Consider the following 17,567-nt stretch of genomic DNA (forward strand, 5'->3'; position numbering starts at 1 on the left):
TGCTGAAAGATATTAGATGCGCACATTAAGCCCCATTCTAAGTTCCCATTTGTAACTGATTGCTAAAACATTTCCACCATTTTCTCCTGAGTGCAATGAAAAACTATGTAAAGTGATACTTCTGGCTTGGAATAGCTTGGAAACACCAGGGAATTTTTACTTCCACCTACTTCCTCCCTCAAGGTTGTCTAGAAAGTTCAGCTACCTTTTCTTATCATAAAAAAATGAAGAGAGAAAGATTAATCAAATAAAGGAAAGATTCCCTTGCCTCTATTTTCTTTGCCTCTTTCTTGAGAAAGAAAATATTTAAGACTGTTCTTGCTGGAGGGAACTTCATGAGATTTAAGTACAGCATTTTCTTACCACTACCTTCCCCAACTTGGTGCCCTTCAGGGATAAGGTAAAGATAAAATCTGGCTTGATTGCTCATGGGCATAGCCATGGAAGTTTCATGGAAACAATACTAAAATAGATTGTAATTGACTTCTTCCTGGACTTGTAAAAACTTCCTTTTCTGCAAGATCCAATCCAGGTTGGTCACCAGGACCAGAGATTTAGCTTGAGATTATCTGATGGTGTCCTCAAAAAATCATATTGTATGCATCATTAGCTTTTAGAAATCAGTCAGCAGCATTGCAAGCTAAGCAATCTCTAGATACTGTAGGCTGGGATTTTTAAGTTCTCCAGAAGTTTGGAGACAACTAACTTATTGTGGATGTTATATTTACAAACCATAAACCTGGAGAGTTAAAAATTATATGAATTTCAGCCCAGTTTGAAAAACTTTCAAAAAATGAATAGAAAGTCTAAGTAGGGAGAAAGAATACAGGAAAGAGAAAGTAGGAGCAGATTAGAGAAATCAAGAAAGGGGAAGGAAGGAAGGAAGGAAGGAAGGAAGAAAGAAAGAAAGAAAGAAAGAAAGAAAGAAAGAAAGAAAGAAAGAAAGAAAAAAGAAAAAAAAGAAGCAATGGAATAGGTCACCCAGCTCAGATTTCAATTAATACTTCTTTTTAGCTTTAGTTGATGCTGATATGTGAGTTATGATAGACTCTTCTTGAGTTAAGATTATCCTCAACAGTTAGTTAATGCCTTCTTGGGAACCAATATGAAATATAAACTTCAAAACTATTTGAAAGTGTATCCTTCATATGTGGGTGCTATTTTCTCTTTCTGAGAAAGAAAGAATGGAAAAAAGCAAATGTTCAAATATCTGAATAGAGCACCATGATTGATATTGTACTGAAACTAACTATGGCCTTATTTTAAATCAAAGGTTGCTTCTGTTTAAAGAGGACTCCTTGTTGCAATGTCTTGTTTTATACTGAAACAGAGAAGCTACATGAATCAGATAATAGTATAGGCCAGAAAGTTGCCAAAAATAGTTGCTGGGTTCAGATTTCCAGTGGTGATGGGGCAACTTAATAATTGTGAAAAAGATAAACTCATGTCTCTTTCAAATGAGACTTGACATGGTCATATTCAGTTAACTTTATTGCCAAAAAATAAAAATGGTTTGCTATTATCTTCTTTAGGGGTATCTTTTCAATTTTCCATTTTAATTTATATAACGGGTATTCCCATCTAAATAGTGCTAACTAGATTAAGATCAGCCAAATCTGATTAGGTAATGCTATCTAGCTGAGTAATATCTATGATGTAAGATCATAAAAGGCAATGTGCAATGGATTTAACCTCGTTTTTATAATTATTTGGGAAAAATGGTCACATTTAGTATATCAATTTCTGAATTCTTGGTATATGTAACAGTACTGTTACAAATACAAAAGATAAACTTATTATTAACATGTCAGAACATGTTTACACACATACTCTTTCCATCTCATTCAATAATTCTAATTCAGCATTGTCCATTTTTGCACAATAATCTATGTATCCATTAAGTATAATCTTAATGATTCAATAAAACAATATGATTTAGTTTTTTTATCACCTCATTAATATATGCTTCCATTCTCTTCCTATAAAACCACAATTGCCTTAAAATCAAGGGATTATTAAATTCAAGAAATTAGAATGATTACCAAGTTCTACTTGAAATGAAATTATCAGCAGCATTTGAATTTTGTTGCATTCTTATTCCTCAACACAGGAGAATCTGTTTGCAGTAAAACAAATCTGTGGTGCAGAGCAACTATGATCGAATTATTCTGGCATAAAAGAAAACATCAGCTTGCTTAAAAATAGCAATCCTAGCTAAGAAAATAAGAATCAAAGGTGGTGAGATGTCATTCATTCAGTTTAGTAAAGAGATAGTAGTTATTAGGCAGGAAAGGTCCAGATTTATATGGCAGGTTTGAGAATTTTAAAAAAAGCAGCAGGTTTCATGTGAAGACTTATTAGGAAATATATCTGTGTGCCTTGTAAATTCCTTATAAATAAGTATGATGAGGTCACACTTGGAATACCGTGTCTAGTTTTAAGAACTATATATCATTGTACAGAATATTGTAGAGCTAGAAAAGAAGCAAAAACATACAAACAAAATATGAGGCAAGATTCTATTGCTCAGGAACTGTCAGAAGGTGCCTAAATTGGAATATTTGTGAAATTGATATAGCATCGTGTTGACAGAGTGGGGATATCAATGTTTTTTTGCTGTCTCTCCTAATAATAATGTGTGAGACATCCAATTTAGGCAGTTGGCAAGTCCATTTGTTTTTCGAGGCAGGATGGATTTGAACAAGGTTGAGGATTGCATTAAGGGTTATCACTACTAGGAGATTGTTCACAAATGCAATGAAGTTGTTGTTTCATTGCCAGGCCATATTCAGCTAAAAAGTGACTCAGTTTTAGTATGGAATGGAGAGAAGGCCATTTAAAAAAAAAAAAAAACTTTATCTCAGATAGCAAACTATTATGGACTGGCACTGCTCCTAAGAATACTAACATGGATTCCACCTTCCTCTTGGAAGGGTAGTCGTATGATATTATAATGACTCCAAAAGATAGGTAGTCCCCTGATTACCTTAAAATAAGACCTCCCCAGATAATAAACCCAATCGAGCTTTTGAGCACCTCTCTGAAAATATTGCAATGCACCAGCAGCCATGAGGTGACCATGCTCGCTGCCTCCTGCATCTCAAAAATAATAATACCTCCCCCAAAATAAGGCCAAGTGCTTATTTTGGGGATCAAAAGAAAATAAGACTCTGTCTTATTTTCAGAGAAACAAGATATGTGTCTTTTTTTTTGGGGGGGGGGGAAACTTGGGGTCAGTTTGCTATTGCTTTCTTCATAGGGGAGAAAAAGCGATTGGCCCAAGGTAACCCAGTTGCAGTTGTACTTAAGACGGAACTAGAATTTTTGTTCTCCTAGTTTCTAATTTAGTGCCTTTCCAAATCTTGGGAAACCTGGCAGGTTACCATGGTGGAAGGGAAGACACAATAAAGACTATCATCTTCATTCCCTTGATTTCCAAGACAAGAGATTGATTGATGAAATGTTATTGAATGTCCTATAGCTGGACATTTTTCACAAAGATACTGGGAAATTGTTTATGTAGAAAGAAGGTCAAGGATGAGACTATTTCTGAATGATTTACCATGTGCTTAAAATTTAGGTATTCATACAGAGTTAGCGCAGTACAGCTGCCTGTCCTAGCTGCCAAGAATTACAGGGAGTTGTGAGGCTATTATTCTAGAAAAAATGGTATAAATTGAAGCAGAGGTTTCCTACTACAGATAGGTCCTTGATTTATGACTGTCGCTTAGCAATCATTCAAAGATCTGAAACATCTACCTAGATGGTACTTATGACATGGATTGAAAGTTCTGACCATCACCATCCAGTGGTCACTTGACTGCACTTTGGATGCTTACCCACCACACCACATTTACAGACATGCAGGTAGTTCTTGACTTACAACAATTCATTTAGTGACCATTTGAAGTTACAACAGCACTGAAAAAAATAGTTCATCACATTTACAAACATTGCAAAATGTCGATGCTCACATGACTAAAATTCAGATGCTTGGCAACTGAATCACATTTATGACATTTGTAGTGTCCTGGGATCATGTCATCACTTTTTGTAACCTTCTGACAAACATTCAATGGGCAAGCCAGATTCATTCAATAACTGTGGTAAGAAAGACTGTAATATGGGGCAAAATGCGCTTAACAAATGTGTTGATTAACAACAGAAATTTGGGGCTCCATTGAGGCTGTAAGTTAAGGAATATCTGTATTAGTGGTTGGTTGCAGGCAGTACGACTCGCTACGCGTGTACTGATGCCTGCCGGAAGCCGCAGCCACCGTACCGAAACAGTGCTGTGAAGGGCCCGCCCGCCCACCTGCCCTCGTTCATTACCTGTATTTAAAGGAAACGCGCCATCTGCATACACGCGTGCAGCATATGGCGCCTCTGCGATGCTCCGCTGAGCAGCTAGAGCGTCACAGGCAGTGGGTGCGCACACATGCATAACACATGTGCTCATGGTGCATGCCCAGCTCCCATAGCAGCGTGACGGTTGCAACGAGAGCCGAAACCCACCACTGGTCTATATGCAGCATCCTGCAGTCATAGGACTGTGATTTACAAAGATTTGCTGAAAACTAACATTTACTTCCTGTTTCAAGCAAAACTGGCCCACAGCAAACAATGGATTTATTTAATGACAGTGGTGGTCGCTTAATGACTGTGCTGATCATTTTACAACTGCAACATTCACTTATTAAACACCACAAATGAGGTCATAACATCAGGTTGGTTACATGCCCAATCTGCTTTACAGCTATCACAAGTTATAACCATGCTGGGTTGGAGGACTAATTGTAGGATAAATGGGAAGTGACATATACGTAGATATATAGACATATAGGCCTAGAATGATGCCTGTAACATATTCTTTCAGAGGTGCCTGAAAGGACACTCAACCATGTGTGATTGAGGTGCCATGTTGACTTTTTGACTGCCATCTTCCCTTCCCCGTGTTCTTCTCCTTCCTTTAGTCATGAAGTTTTCTTTTTTGCATGAGCACATAAGAATAAAACAATGGCAAAAATAAAGAAATTGTCCACTTTCATTAAAATAAAGTTCACCTCATTTATATTTCTGAAAAAAAAACTCAGCATTATTCTTGGCTTAGTATATTACATTTAATCCAGAAAAAATCTATATGATTTTTGAAGAAACTGATTTTAAAAAAATGAGGCGTCTCAGGGGGAAGAGACATCTTTTTAAATGCATTAGCAAGACAGGAGTGGCTTTCAACTTCAGCTTTGTAAGGCATCTTGTTAGATATTCAAACTAACTACCATGATTTCCACCAAGGTCCTCTGTTCCGGTGGGAACAGAGGGTCAATCCTATTGGTTGAGAGATCTGACAGCTCCCTATAAAAGGGCTGCTGTCAGACCAAGCAGTCGCTGGATTGTACATACTTGTTCTGTTACAATAAAGAGCTGTTGTTGCCATAAGCCTATCTCTGCCTTCTCAATACCCAATCTAACACTGGCGACAAAGGTGGGATTGGAAGGCAAATAGGCGAAAAGAAGAACAGCGAAATCCAGCAAGTAGATCCAGCCCGGAGCCTTCGGCATAGCATTGAGCGGCCATTTTGAGTGGCAAAATCCAATCACCCTCTATACGAAAAATGGCCATGCACGCCCTGCCAATTCCATATGACACAGTGGCCGAGCACTGGGAATCATACATGTTACGCTTTGAATGCTTCTTCGAGGCCAACGATCTCACGGGAATCCCTGAAAGCCGAAAGAAGAACCTGTTTCTGGAGTACTGTGGCCGAGAGGTTTTTGAAACAGCGAAGAAACTGTCAGAGCCAACACCACTCCAAGCAGTTCCCTGGATGGCATTACAACAGACTTTGAAAACCCACTATGTGCCCAAACCATTGAGACACGTTCGCCGCCACAAATTCAACATTAGGAACCAGAGAGAGGGCGAATCAATTAATGAATATGTGGCGGTGCTTTGTAAGGCAGCTGCCTATTGTGAGTTCCGTGACCTGGACAATTTAATATTGGACCGCATAATCTGCGGTGTGTGGGACATTAATCTGAAGAGAAGATTGCTTGCCAGATCTAATCTGTCTCTGCAGATCGCATTAGATGAGGCCAGAGCATCCGAATCAGTGGACAACTCAACAGAGACCTTGCAGAGCCAACAAAACGTGTCCGAATCAGTGGACAAGTCAACAGAGACCTTGCAGAGCCAACAAAACGTGCCACAAGCCGCGCAGAAGCAAATGCATGTCCAGCATGAGGCCGCAGAGCCCTAGCATTCTGACAGTGAAGAAGATGACAGCTACCACATGCACAGTAGCCGCACGAAACTGGCACAAAAATTCAACTCGTGATTGCTGCCTTGTGCAAGCTGTGAAGGAGACTACTTTCCGTTTCCGAGACGCAACCTGTCAGCGTTGCAAATGAAAGGGGCACATTGCCAAAGGGCCACCACATGGCAGCCTAAACCTACTCCGAGCCACCTACAGAGGCCCAGCCCAGGGACTGGCAGAAAACACATGGGCGCCCAGAGAGAGAAATCAAGGTTACCTATCACACTGCAATAGGACAAGTCTGCACCATGCGGCCAAAAAAGCTGAAGGTCACTGTCCTCATAGAGGACGCTCCCTGTGAATTGGAGATAGACACTGGATCGTCATTAACAATCATGTCATGGTCGACCCTGAAGCAAGCCATTCCGAATTTGAAAAAGCAGCACCTTCGCACCCCGGACATCTGCCTGCAAGACTACCAAGGGAACCAAGTCCCCTTTGTGGGCCAGGGCACCTTCCGGGTGAAATTCAAGGAATTCTGTGCAAAACTTCCTGTGACCATGGTCAGCGCAAACCTGCAGAGCCTCCTGGGGCTCAACTGGTTCCAAGCCCTGGGGTTGGAAGTGACCGGGATCAACTCCGTGAAGGAAGATGGCGCCGAGGCCATCTTTAAGGTGTTTGAGGATGTCTTCAGCACCGGTCTCAGTAAGTATGTGGGTACACCAATCTCCTTTAGCTTGGACCCCAACATAACGCCAATTAGGCTAAAACCCAGGAGAATAGTTTTCGCTCTCCGCCCTAAAATTGACAGGGAAATTGACAAACTTGTGAGCCAGGGAATCCTAGAACCAGTCAACCATGCACACTGGAAGACCCCTATTGTGACCCCAGTCAAGCTTGATGGGTCAGTCAGCATCTCCGTGGACTATAAATGTACATTTAACAACACGCTACAACAAAGTGCATACCCTGTACCCATTGTACAGCACCTACTACATGCACTAGGCCCAGGAAATTTTTTTGTTAAATTAGACATGGCGCAGGCATATCAACAATTGCCTGTAGATGGTGATACAGCGGAGGCTCAAACCATTGTGACGCACAGGGGTGCATTCAAATGCCATTGCTGCAATTTGGTGTTTGTATCGCCCCTGGACTGTTCCAAAGCGTTATGGAACGGCTTTTGCAGGGGATACCAGGAGTCGTCCCCCATTTTGACGACATCAAAATGTATCAGCTTGTATTGTATCAGCTGCAAATGAGGCACAACTTTTAAAATGAGTAAGAATGGTTTTGACCCGAATTAGAGAAAAAGTCCTCTGGCTCAAAAAAGAAAAATGAAAAAATGAAAAAAGCCCCCACACCCCGCACTCAAGCCAAGCTGCAGGCGTTCCTCAGGCTCCTTAATTTCTACAGCGTCTTTTTTAAACCAAAAGCCACCGTTGCTGAGCCATTACACCGTCTCCTGGCCAAGAATGTCAAGTGGTCCTGGGGCAGAGCGGAGGCGGGCCGCATTTGCCGCAGTGAAATGACTGCTGACAGCTGACTCCCTTCTAGTCCAGTACAGCCAGACCCAGCCATTGGTGTTAACCTGTAATGCATCTCCATTCAGCGTCAGCACTGTTCTCAGCCAGCGCATGCTCAATGGCACAGAAGCCCCTATTGCCTTTTACTCGAGAACCTTGTCTTTGGCGGAAAGAAACTACAGCCAGATGGACCGCGAGGCTCTTGCTGTAGTAGCGGAGGTTAAAGGTTCCACAAGTACCTTTACGGCCAGGATTTTGAGCTTGTGACCAACCACAAGCCATTGTTGGGGTTACTGGCTGGGGACCGACCTACCCCGGTGTCGTTATCACGGCGCATGACCAGATGGACTGTTTTCCTGGCTGCCTACTCATACAAACTGATCCACCGTCCGGTTCCACATTGGAGCACGCAGATGTACTGAGCCGCTGTCCCCTACCAGAATTCCTGGCTGACCCCACTCCCAAGACACCAGTCCTGCTCATTGACTGCCTGGACACTGGACCTGTCTCGTCCAATGACATTGCCCATCATTCTGCAAAGGACTCCACCATCAAACAAATTTTGAACTGGGGATGGAGGCGGTGGCCCAAGGGGCCTGTTGGGACTGATTTTAAATTGTAATTTACAAAATGCAATGAGTTGTTGGTAATTAATGACGTCTACTGTAGGGGGACCAGGTGGTTATTCCAAACAAACTGCACAGGGCAGTAGTGGAGGCTCTACTCTACAGTGGGGGCATCCTGGCATTGTCAGGATGAAGTCTTTGGCTAGGAGTTACATGTGGTGGCCTAACATGGATAGGGAGATAGAAGAATGGGTGGCTACCTGCACGCAATGCCAGGAGTCCAGACCAGCTCCCCCAGAGGCGCCCGCTAAGGAATGGGAGCATCCTCAAGCACCCTGGTCTAGGCTGCACATTGACTTTGCTGGCCCAGTTCATGTCCAAACTTTCCTCGTAGTTGTGGATGCTTACTCCAAGTGGTTAGAGGTAGTCCTGATGGCAGAAGCGTTCATCAAGGTGCTACAGAGACTTTTCTCCACTCACAGCCTGCCCGACGTCTTGGTCTCTGACAATGGGCCCCAATTCATGGCCATACAATTCGAGACCTTAGCAAGTCAGGGAATCAGGCATGCCCTGGTCGCGCCATTCCATCTGGCTTCCAATGGTCAGGTGGAGAGAATGATGCGATCTGCAAAAGAGGCCCTCACTAGGATGGGCCCGGGGGATTGGCAAACATGGGTTGATCACTATTTGTTAATCCAAAACATCATGCAAAGTGCCACTACAGGGAGAAGCCCCTCCAAGCTTCTCATGGGTCGCCGGCTAAGGTCCCACTTAGACCGGCTACACCCAAACTATTCTGCCACTTGCCCCCTGACTCAACAAGCAAGATTCGAAACTTTAGTGTAGGGGACTCAGTGTACACCCACAACTGTGCTAAGGGAACTCTGTGGGTCCCTGCCACGGTGATAGGCATCACCGGGCCTTGCTCTTATCTGTTAGAGCTCAACGACGGTAGAAACTGGAGGAGGCATGTTGACCAACTCCGTGGCCGCCTCTCCCACTCCACACTTAAAACACCAGATGCAACTCCTGAACAAATCAGCCAAAGCCCTACCCAAATGGAGCAAACGCTCACTCCTTCTACAGCCAGATCAAGCCCGAGGGTACCAGGGGACTTATCTGAGTTTGTTGCAGGCCCACAGTGAGCTCCAAATGAACAAATCCTGAAGCTCCAGCTGTGGCCTGGGAAAAGTTCCAGGAGGTTCCACAATAATAAATAATAATAATAAATTTTATTTGATTAGCCGCAACCCTCTCCCGAAGGACTCGGGGCGGCGTACAATCAAAAGGATAAAATACATATAGGACACACATACATACGAAAAAACAAGGACAATTACATTTGTGCATGAAGGAGAGTAGACTTGTAAGTGAAGGACAATAAACACCGCTAAAAACACAATTAAAACACAGTTTAAAATCCCCTTAAATAAAATTGCTAAATTAAAAACCCCTCAGGAGCGTAACGAAGTTATGGTTGAGCCAGGCCAGATATTTGAAAAAGGTGGGTCTTGAGCTTAACACGGAAGGAGCGGAGGTCTGTAGTGGTCCTAATATCCGGGGGGAGGTCATTCCACAGGGCTGGGCCCGCCACAGAGAAGGCTCTGCTCCTAGGCGCCGCTCCATGGCATTGTCTAGTGGACGGCACCTGGAGAAGTCCCTCTCTGTGCAAGCGAATAGGTCGTAGAGATGTGTGGGGCAGAATACGGTCCCGCAGGTAACTAGGTCCTGAGCCATGGAGCGCTTTAAAGATCGTGATCAAAACCTTGAAACGCACTCGATAGACCACAGGAAGCCAGTGCAGCTCGCGCAAGTGTGGTGTCACATGGGAGTACCTGGTGCTCCCCATAATCACCCGCGCGGCCGCATTCTGGACCAACTGTAGTCTCCGAGTGCATTTCAAGGGAAGCCCCATGTAGAGAGCGTTGCAGTAGTCCAGGCGAGACGTCACCAGCGCATGGGTGACTGTGCGTAGGGCGTCCCGGTCCAATAGGGGGCGCAATTGGCGCACCAGGCGAACCTGATGGAACGCCCCCCTGGCCACGGCTGTCACATGTTCATCCATGGACAGCCTGGCATCCAGGAGGACGCCCAAATTGCGCGCCCGCTCCACGGGGGCGAGTTGAATGCCCCCAATGGCCAGAGATGGAATTATCTGGTTGAACCGGGGAGCCGGAACCCACAGCCACTCCGTCTTGGAAGGGTTGAGCCTGAGTCGGTTGTCATCCATCCAGACCCGTACGGCTTCCACACACCGGGACATCACTTCGACGGCCTCGCTGGAGAAAGCAGCGCTGGAGAGCAGACAGGTCTGTCCGACCAGCCCAAAGAACCGGTTCCAAATGAACTGCGCAGGTCTAGTAGGACTAAACAAAAACCTATGTGATTACTTGACCAATAGAAACATCCCAACTAAGAGGGGAGGGGTGTTAGATATTCAAACAATCTACCATGGTTTCCACCAAGGTCCTCTGTTCCAATGGGAACAGAGCAGTGGTGGGTTCCTGCCGGATCACACCGGATCGTGCGCTCCCTTTCGGCGCTAAACCCAGAAGTACGGTCTTGCCCCGCCCCTGGCGACGGGACAACGCTTGCCTGCGCTCCACCAGCTCGGCTGGGAACGGAGACGTTTCCTCAGCGGAGCGGAGCGCCTGAAAGGGACGCAGGCTCAGCCTGCCAGGCTGCCACCACTCCACTGAAGACATTGTTGAGCAGAGAAACGTCTCCGTTCCCAGCCGAGCTGGTGGAGCGCAGGCAAGCATCGTCGCGTCGCCAGGGGTGGGGCAAGACCGTACTTCCGGGTTTAGCGCTGAAAGGAAGTGCGCGATCCGGTGCGATCTGGCAGGAACCCACCACTGGAACAGAGGTGCAATCATATTGGTTGAGAGGTCTGACAGCTTCCTATAAAAGGGCTGCTGTCAGACAAAGCAGTTGCTGGATTGTACATACTTGTTCTGTTACAATAAAGAGCTGTTGCTGCCATAAGCCTATCTCTGCCTTCTCAATACCCAATCTAACACATCTGTTTTTCCTTCTGCCAGTTTTGGAGAACATTGTAGGGTATTACCTAATTTTCCTGAACATGGAAGTTAAAGGTCCTTTGCCACAATGGGCTTAGAAAAAATATATAGTATTATTATGAAAGAAGAGTTATGTAATATTTTGGAAAGAGACCCACCCAATTAAAAAAAATGTTTTGAATTTGGCTTGAGCAGTGTAGTCAGCAACCTGCAGCTCTGGAGCATGTGACTCTTTCAACCCTCTGCTGCAACTCCCTGTCCCTGATCAGTAAAAGGAAAAAGGATGCCACACTAGGAGAAGACTCTATGGTGGGGGAACCGGACTTCCAGTCAGTAAAAGGAAAAAGGGCACCGTGCTAGTTGGAAACTCTATGGAGGGAGAACCGGACTTCCAGTCGGTTCCAGAATTGAGCAGGGGGCTTCCGGTTAGGACCTTTGTGGCTCTTTGAGTGTTTAAGGTTGCCGACTCCTGGGCTAGAGCTACAGATACTGGGCCGCACCTGAGGTTTTATTTAAATACTAGGGCAGCAACAAGTCAGAAAAACTGAGGTTGTAATGTTTTTAAGGTGCAAAAAATCAAGACCACACATTAAGTTCCAGTTAAGATTTATTGCTCAATACACAAATCAGTTAATGTCAGCACTAAATTGGCATTAACAAGAGACAGCTGAACTCAAGAAAGCTGGACCTGGATCACATAAGGATTCCAGACTGATACCTCTCTTGACTTTTCCACTAGGTACTGATTTTTTTTCTCTTACACTTTTCTTGGATTTTACTGCACTGAAAAATGTCCCCTTTTCCTTTCTCCCTTTCTTTTGCACTTTTCTTTTTCCTCTTTATCATTCTTGACTTTCATTTCTATCTGTATTTTATCTCATAATAAATGTTAATAAAACTTTGGGGAAAAAAGGATAGGGGAAGAGGTTTATATTAGAAACCAGTATTCCAGAATGTAACTAGTCAAATTATAGAGGAGTTCAATATCTCACTTCAAAAACTAAATTCCTATAAGCAGTGATGGGATTCAAATAATTTAACAACTGGTTCTCGGCCTTAATGATTTCTTCCAACAACCAGTTCACCAAACTGATCAGAAAGTTAACAACCAGTTCTCCCGAAGTGGTGCAAACTGGCTTAATCCCATCACTGCCTGTAAATAGAAATAAGATCAGGAAGTAACCTAGTTACCTTGGCATGGGGTAATTAAGAAAAAAAATACTAGAAAAAAAGAGGAGTTTAGTAACAGAGCCATTTCAGGATTGAAAACAAAACTCTAAGCAAAAAGACAGGATTTTGGCAGTGGACATTTCATTTTAAATGAAAGGAATTGGCATATACATCCAGACATACAACCACGTTTCACCTTCTTGGTCTGCTGCCAATAATTTTCTGGAATTCTCTAGCTCTGCCAATAACTCTCTGGAATTCTTTCTGGGAACTTTTCTAACTTACATATAGGGTGACTTTGCTTTGGATGATTTCAACATCCAAACTGTAATTTTCTGCTTCCTTACCCACTAGGTGAGTGGAACGTGACAATCTGGGCAGTAGTTGAGAATCAATAAGATTGTGACTTCTAAAGAAAGATTTAGAAATAACTTGATGACTTAACTGATAACTTTTGCAAAATCTCTTTCCAGGAGATGGGCGGTCATATACGGGTAGTGCTCAACTTGCAAACATTTATTTAGTGACTGATCAAAGGTTACAATGATACTAAAAAACTGATTTATGATCATTCCCCACAGTCACATGATCAAAATTTGGACACTTGGCAACTGGCATGTATTTACAATGGTTGCAGTGTCCTGCTCTCATATGCTTGCATTTGCAATCTTTACATCTGACAAACAAAGTCAATGGGGAAAGCCAGATTTACAGAATACAGAACAAGAGAGTTGGAAGGGACCTTGGAGGTCTTCTAATCCAATCCCCTGCCTAGGCAGGAAACCCTACACTACTTCAGACAAATGGTTATCCAAAATCTCAAAAATTTCCAGTGTTGGAGCATTCACAACTTTTGGAGGCAAGCCATTCCATTGGTTTATTGTTCCTGTGGTCAGGAAATTTCTCCTTAGTTCTAGGTTGCTTTTCTCCTTGATTAGATTCCACCCATTGCTTCTTGTCCTGCCTTCAGGTGCTTTGGAGAATAGCTTGACTCCCTGTTCTTTGTGGCAGCCTCTGAGATATTGGAACACCGCCATCATGTCCCTCTTCGTCCTTCTTTTCATTAAACTTGACATACCCAGTTCCTGAAACTGTTCTTCATATGCTTTAGCCTCCAGTCCCCTAATCATCCTTGTTGCTCTTCTCTGCACTCTTTCTAGAGTCTCAACATCTTTTTTACATTGTGGTGACCAAAACTGAATGCAGTATTCCAAGTGTGGCCTTACCAAGGCATTATAAAGTGGTATTAACACTTCACGTGATCTTGATTCTATCCCTCTGTTTATGCAGCCCAGAACTGTGTTGGCTTTTTTGGCAGCTACTGCACAATGCTGGCTCATATTTAAATGATTGTCCACTAGGACTCCAAGATCCCTCTCACAGTTATTACTATTGAGCAAGGTACCACATATAGTGTACCTGTGCATTTCTTTTGCTTAATGACCACATGTTTCGCTTAACCACTATAACAATAAAGGTCATAAAACTGGGCATGACTTACTTAAAATCTGTTTTGTTTAGCAATGGAATTTCTGTTCCCAATTGTGGTTGTAGGGTCGATTACTACTTTTAAATTTGATAAACAAATATATAAAAATTTGTGCACAAAATGAAAAATTCAGAGAGAAAAGCATTAAGGATCCATAACTGGAAAAAAAAATCAAAGTTTCATATATATTTTTTTCTCATGGAAAAAAAACAAAAAAAAAACCTCATCTTTTTAAAAACTTTCCTGAATTGTACATCTTGCTATGTTGTGCATGGTGAGACAATCAGCGGGAAGCCTGCTGCTTTGTTTCTTCTTTTCACCCTGGCTTGCTTTAATGAGTTGATTTTCACTTATTTCCCTGAATATAATTTTAGTGAAACTGAAATCACATCACCCTCCAATGGGTTTTTCAAAGATCTTTGCAATCCCAAGGGCTCTTACTGCTTAGTATGATCTATGTAATAGTTTTGGCAGCTTTCGACATCATCAGTTAAGAGACAGCTCCAGAAAGTCCAAACTCCCAAACAGTCTTGAAGCCAAGCAAAATACTACAGACTGTAAAAAGCCAAATCTAAACATAATTATATAGCTGAAGTTGGGGTTTGGAAAGGAGATCCTTGCCAACCCTTCTATGGTTCCAAACCCACAGATTCTTGCCACTTACTATTTCTATTCTATACCAGCCTACTATTTTCTGCTTGACTGCTGAAAATAAGTTGCTATACAATTTATTTTCCAGGCTGTATTTATTGTCATCCAATCGCAATCAACATATGCTGGGCTCAGCTCTATGTACTGAGGGGTTTTCGATCAAGAAAAACACTTTTTCCATGTTTATTGGCTACGGCCATGTGCTTCACCCTGTGTGTTTAGCTTTATTACTTGGGATGGTTGGGTGGCAACAAAGATAGTTAGAGAGGAATATGATAGACGATGATGATCAGCATCACTGGGTTTGGCTGAGATGCATGGTCTTGAGCCTGATAACTCATTTTTCATTGTGGTCGCTCATTGTTTATTGTTCTCCAAGTGAAGAAGCAACACCCTCAGGTTTTATTCTCTCTTTCTGGTGGTGGTGAGAGGGGTTGTGTCCAGAGGGATAAATCAAGATACTGTTCAGGAGAATGGAGAGAAGACTCCCCACACACACACACACACACTAAAGGCATCTAGCTGAGATCCTGTGGTAGAATGTAATCTGGATTCCCAGCAGGGAAAAAATGCATTCCAGAATGAGCAAAAGATAGCAAAAGATAGATTGAGTGGGAGGAGGAGAAGTAAGAAGGCTCCTTCATAAAAAGTCCCAGAATATATCTTTAATGGTGAAAATAATCTGTTTTAGTTTGGCAAAATTGTTATCTGTGCATAGCACTAGCACTTAGACTTATATACCACTTCACAATGCTTTACATCCCTCTCTAAGCAGTTTACAGAGTCAGCCTATTGCCCCCAACATACGCACCTCAAAAGGATGGAAGGCTGAGTCAACCTTGAGCCTAGGGGACTTGAACTGCCAAACTGCTGTCAATCCATAGCAGAAGTAGCCTGCGGTACTGCACTCTAACCACTGTGCCACCATGGCTCACAATGAGTAAGAATGAAGGAAATTGCTTAGAAGAACTTCAACTTGGGTGACGTTCTTTTTTGGGAGGCCTTTTTTTGGAGCCTTTCAGATCCGTTCCATCCAAAATATCTGAAGATCATGATGTGTTTCAAAATTAGGATCCTCATGGTGCTACCTCTGAGAGCAAGTCCTGAATTTGGGGGACCTGTATTGTTATATTCACTTCCAGCTTTAGGGCTTTTCTGTCCATGGATGAAGGTGTTTGCAAACTAAACAAGTACTGCATACAATGTGCTGCTTAGATCAGAATCTAAGGTGGTAAATTTTGGTTTAATCAGCCTGGGTCTTTTAAAGTAATATCTACTACCATCAGGCTGAGTACAAGTTGTCATTCTGGCAGGTAACAGGGAGGGAAAGGAAAGGAAGGGAAGGGAAGGAACAGAAGGCAAAAAATGTAGAAGCACGGTTTTAGATCTCATCCTGGCAAAGTTTTGGTGACTAGGAATCACCTTGGTTTGGGAAAAATGAGTCCATGGGGACAATTTACAAAAAGAAAAAGAGTGGGTGAGTTAATACTATATAGCAGTGATGGCGAACCTTTTTTGGCTCGCGTGCCACAAGTGGGGGGAGCGCAGGGGGGTCGAGTGCAGGCGTGCCATACCCATAATGCAATGCGCGACCCCCCAGTGCGCATGCGTGCAAAACGCGCGACCCCCCCATTTTTACATGGTTTTTTTCCCTCCCCAGGCTCCAGGAGCTTTATAGGAGCCTGGGGAGGGCGAAAAAAGCCCCCGGAGACCCTCCGGAGGCTTCAGGGACTGTCCAGAGGCTTCCCTGAAGCCTTCGGAGCGCTTAAAACCACCCTCCGAGCAAACCGGAAGTGACTTCTGGGTTGCTCGGAGGGTCATTTTAAGCATTTTAAGCGCTCCGAAGGCATCAGGGAAGCCTCGGACGGTCCCTGAAGCCTTCGGAACGCTCAACGCCAGCTGAGCTCACCTTTTTAAAAGCTATTTTTCGCCCCCCCCCCCAGGCTCCTATAAAGCCTCTGGAGCCTGGGGAAGGCGAAAAATAGCTTTTAAAAAGGTGAGCTCAGCTGGCCAGTGCGCACATGCGCTCTGGCCAGCTGACAGGGCAGCGCCTCGCGTGCCCTGACAAATGGCTCCGCGTGCCACTTGTGGCACGCGTGCCATAGGTTCGCCATCATGGCTATATAGTATTCTATGTATACTTTTTTTTAAAGGGAGGATTGCCAAAGAAAGAGACTTAACAAGGAGAGCAGCCTGGGCAGGATTACATTATGTTGTATAGATGTTGGAAAGACTTGACAATATTGGAAGGCTTTGTTATAATTAAAATTAGCTATAATTTAAAAACAGAATTACCCAGTTTTGGTTTGGATTTGTAAAGGAATATATTTCCAGTGGATTTGAACTTCTGCTTTGGCAGAAACTTAATGCAGGAAGAAGTGAAGAACTATGTGCACAGGTGGGATTTTAGATAAACCTTTTTTTAATAAAAAAAATGTCTTAGTGATTGGCCTGAAGTCACCCATCCAGCTTCCAAGCCTAAGGCAGGACTAGAATTCACAGTCTCCTGGTGATTGCTATGTAACCTGATGTCTTAACTACTTCTTGAAAACCTCCCATGATGGAGCTCTCCAATATCAGGAGACAGGCTACACCAATGCTTAATAGCTCTTGATATTGTCAGGAAATTCCTCCTTATTTTAAGTTTGCGCTGTCTCTTTAAAGCTTTTATCTATTGGTTATACAGATTAACAGAGTTGGAAGGGACCTGGTAGGTCATCTAGTTCAGTTTCCATCCATTATTCCTTGTCCGGCCTTCAGGAGCTTTGGAAAATAGCTTGACCTCCCGCTCCGCTCTCTGGCAGCCCCTCTAATATTGGAACATTGCTATCATGCCTCCCCTGGTCTTCTCTTCACTAGACTATCCATGCCCAGTTCCTACAACCGTT

The sequence above is a fragment of the Natrix helvetica genome (assembly GCF_964273705.1).
Source record: "Natrix helvetica genome assembly, chromosome: Z".
NCBI classification, from domain to species: Eukaryota; Metazoa; Chordata; class Lepidosauria; order Squamata; family Natricidae; genus Natrix; species Natrix helvetica.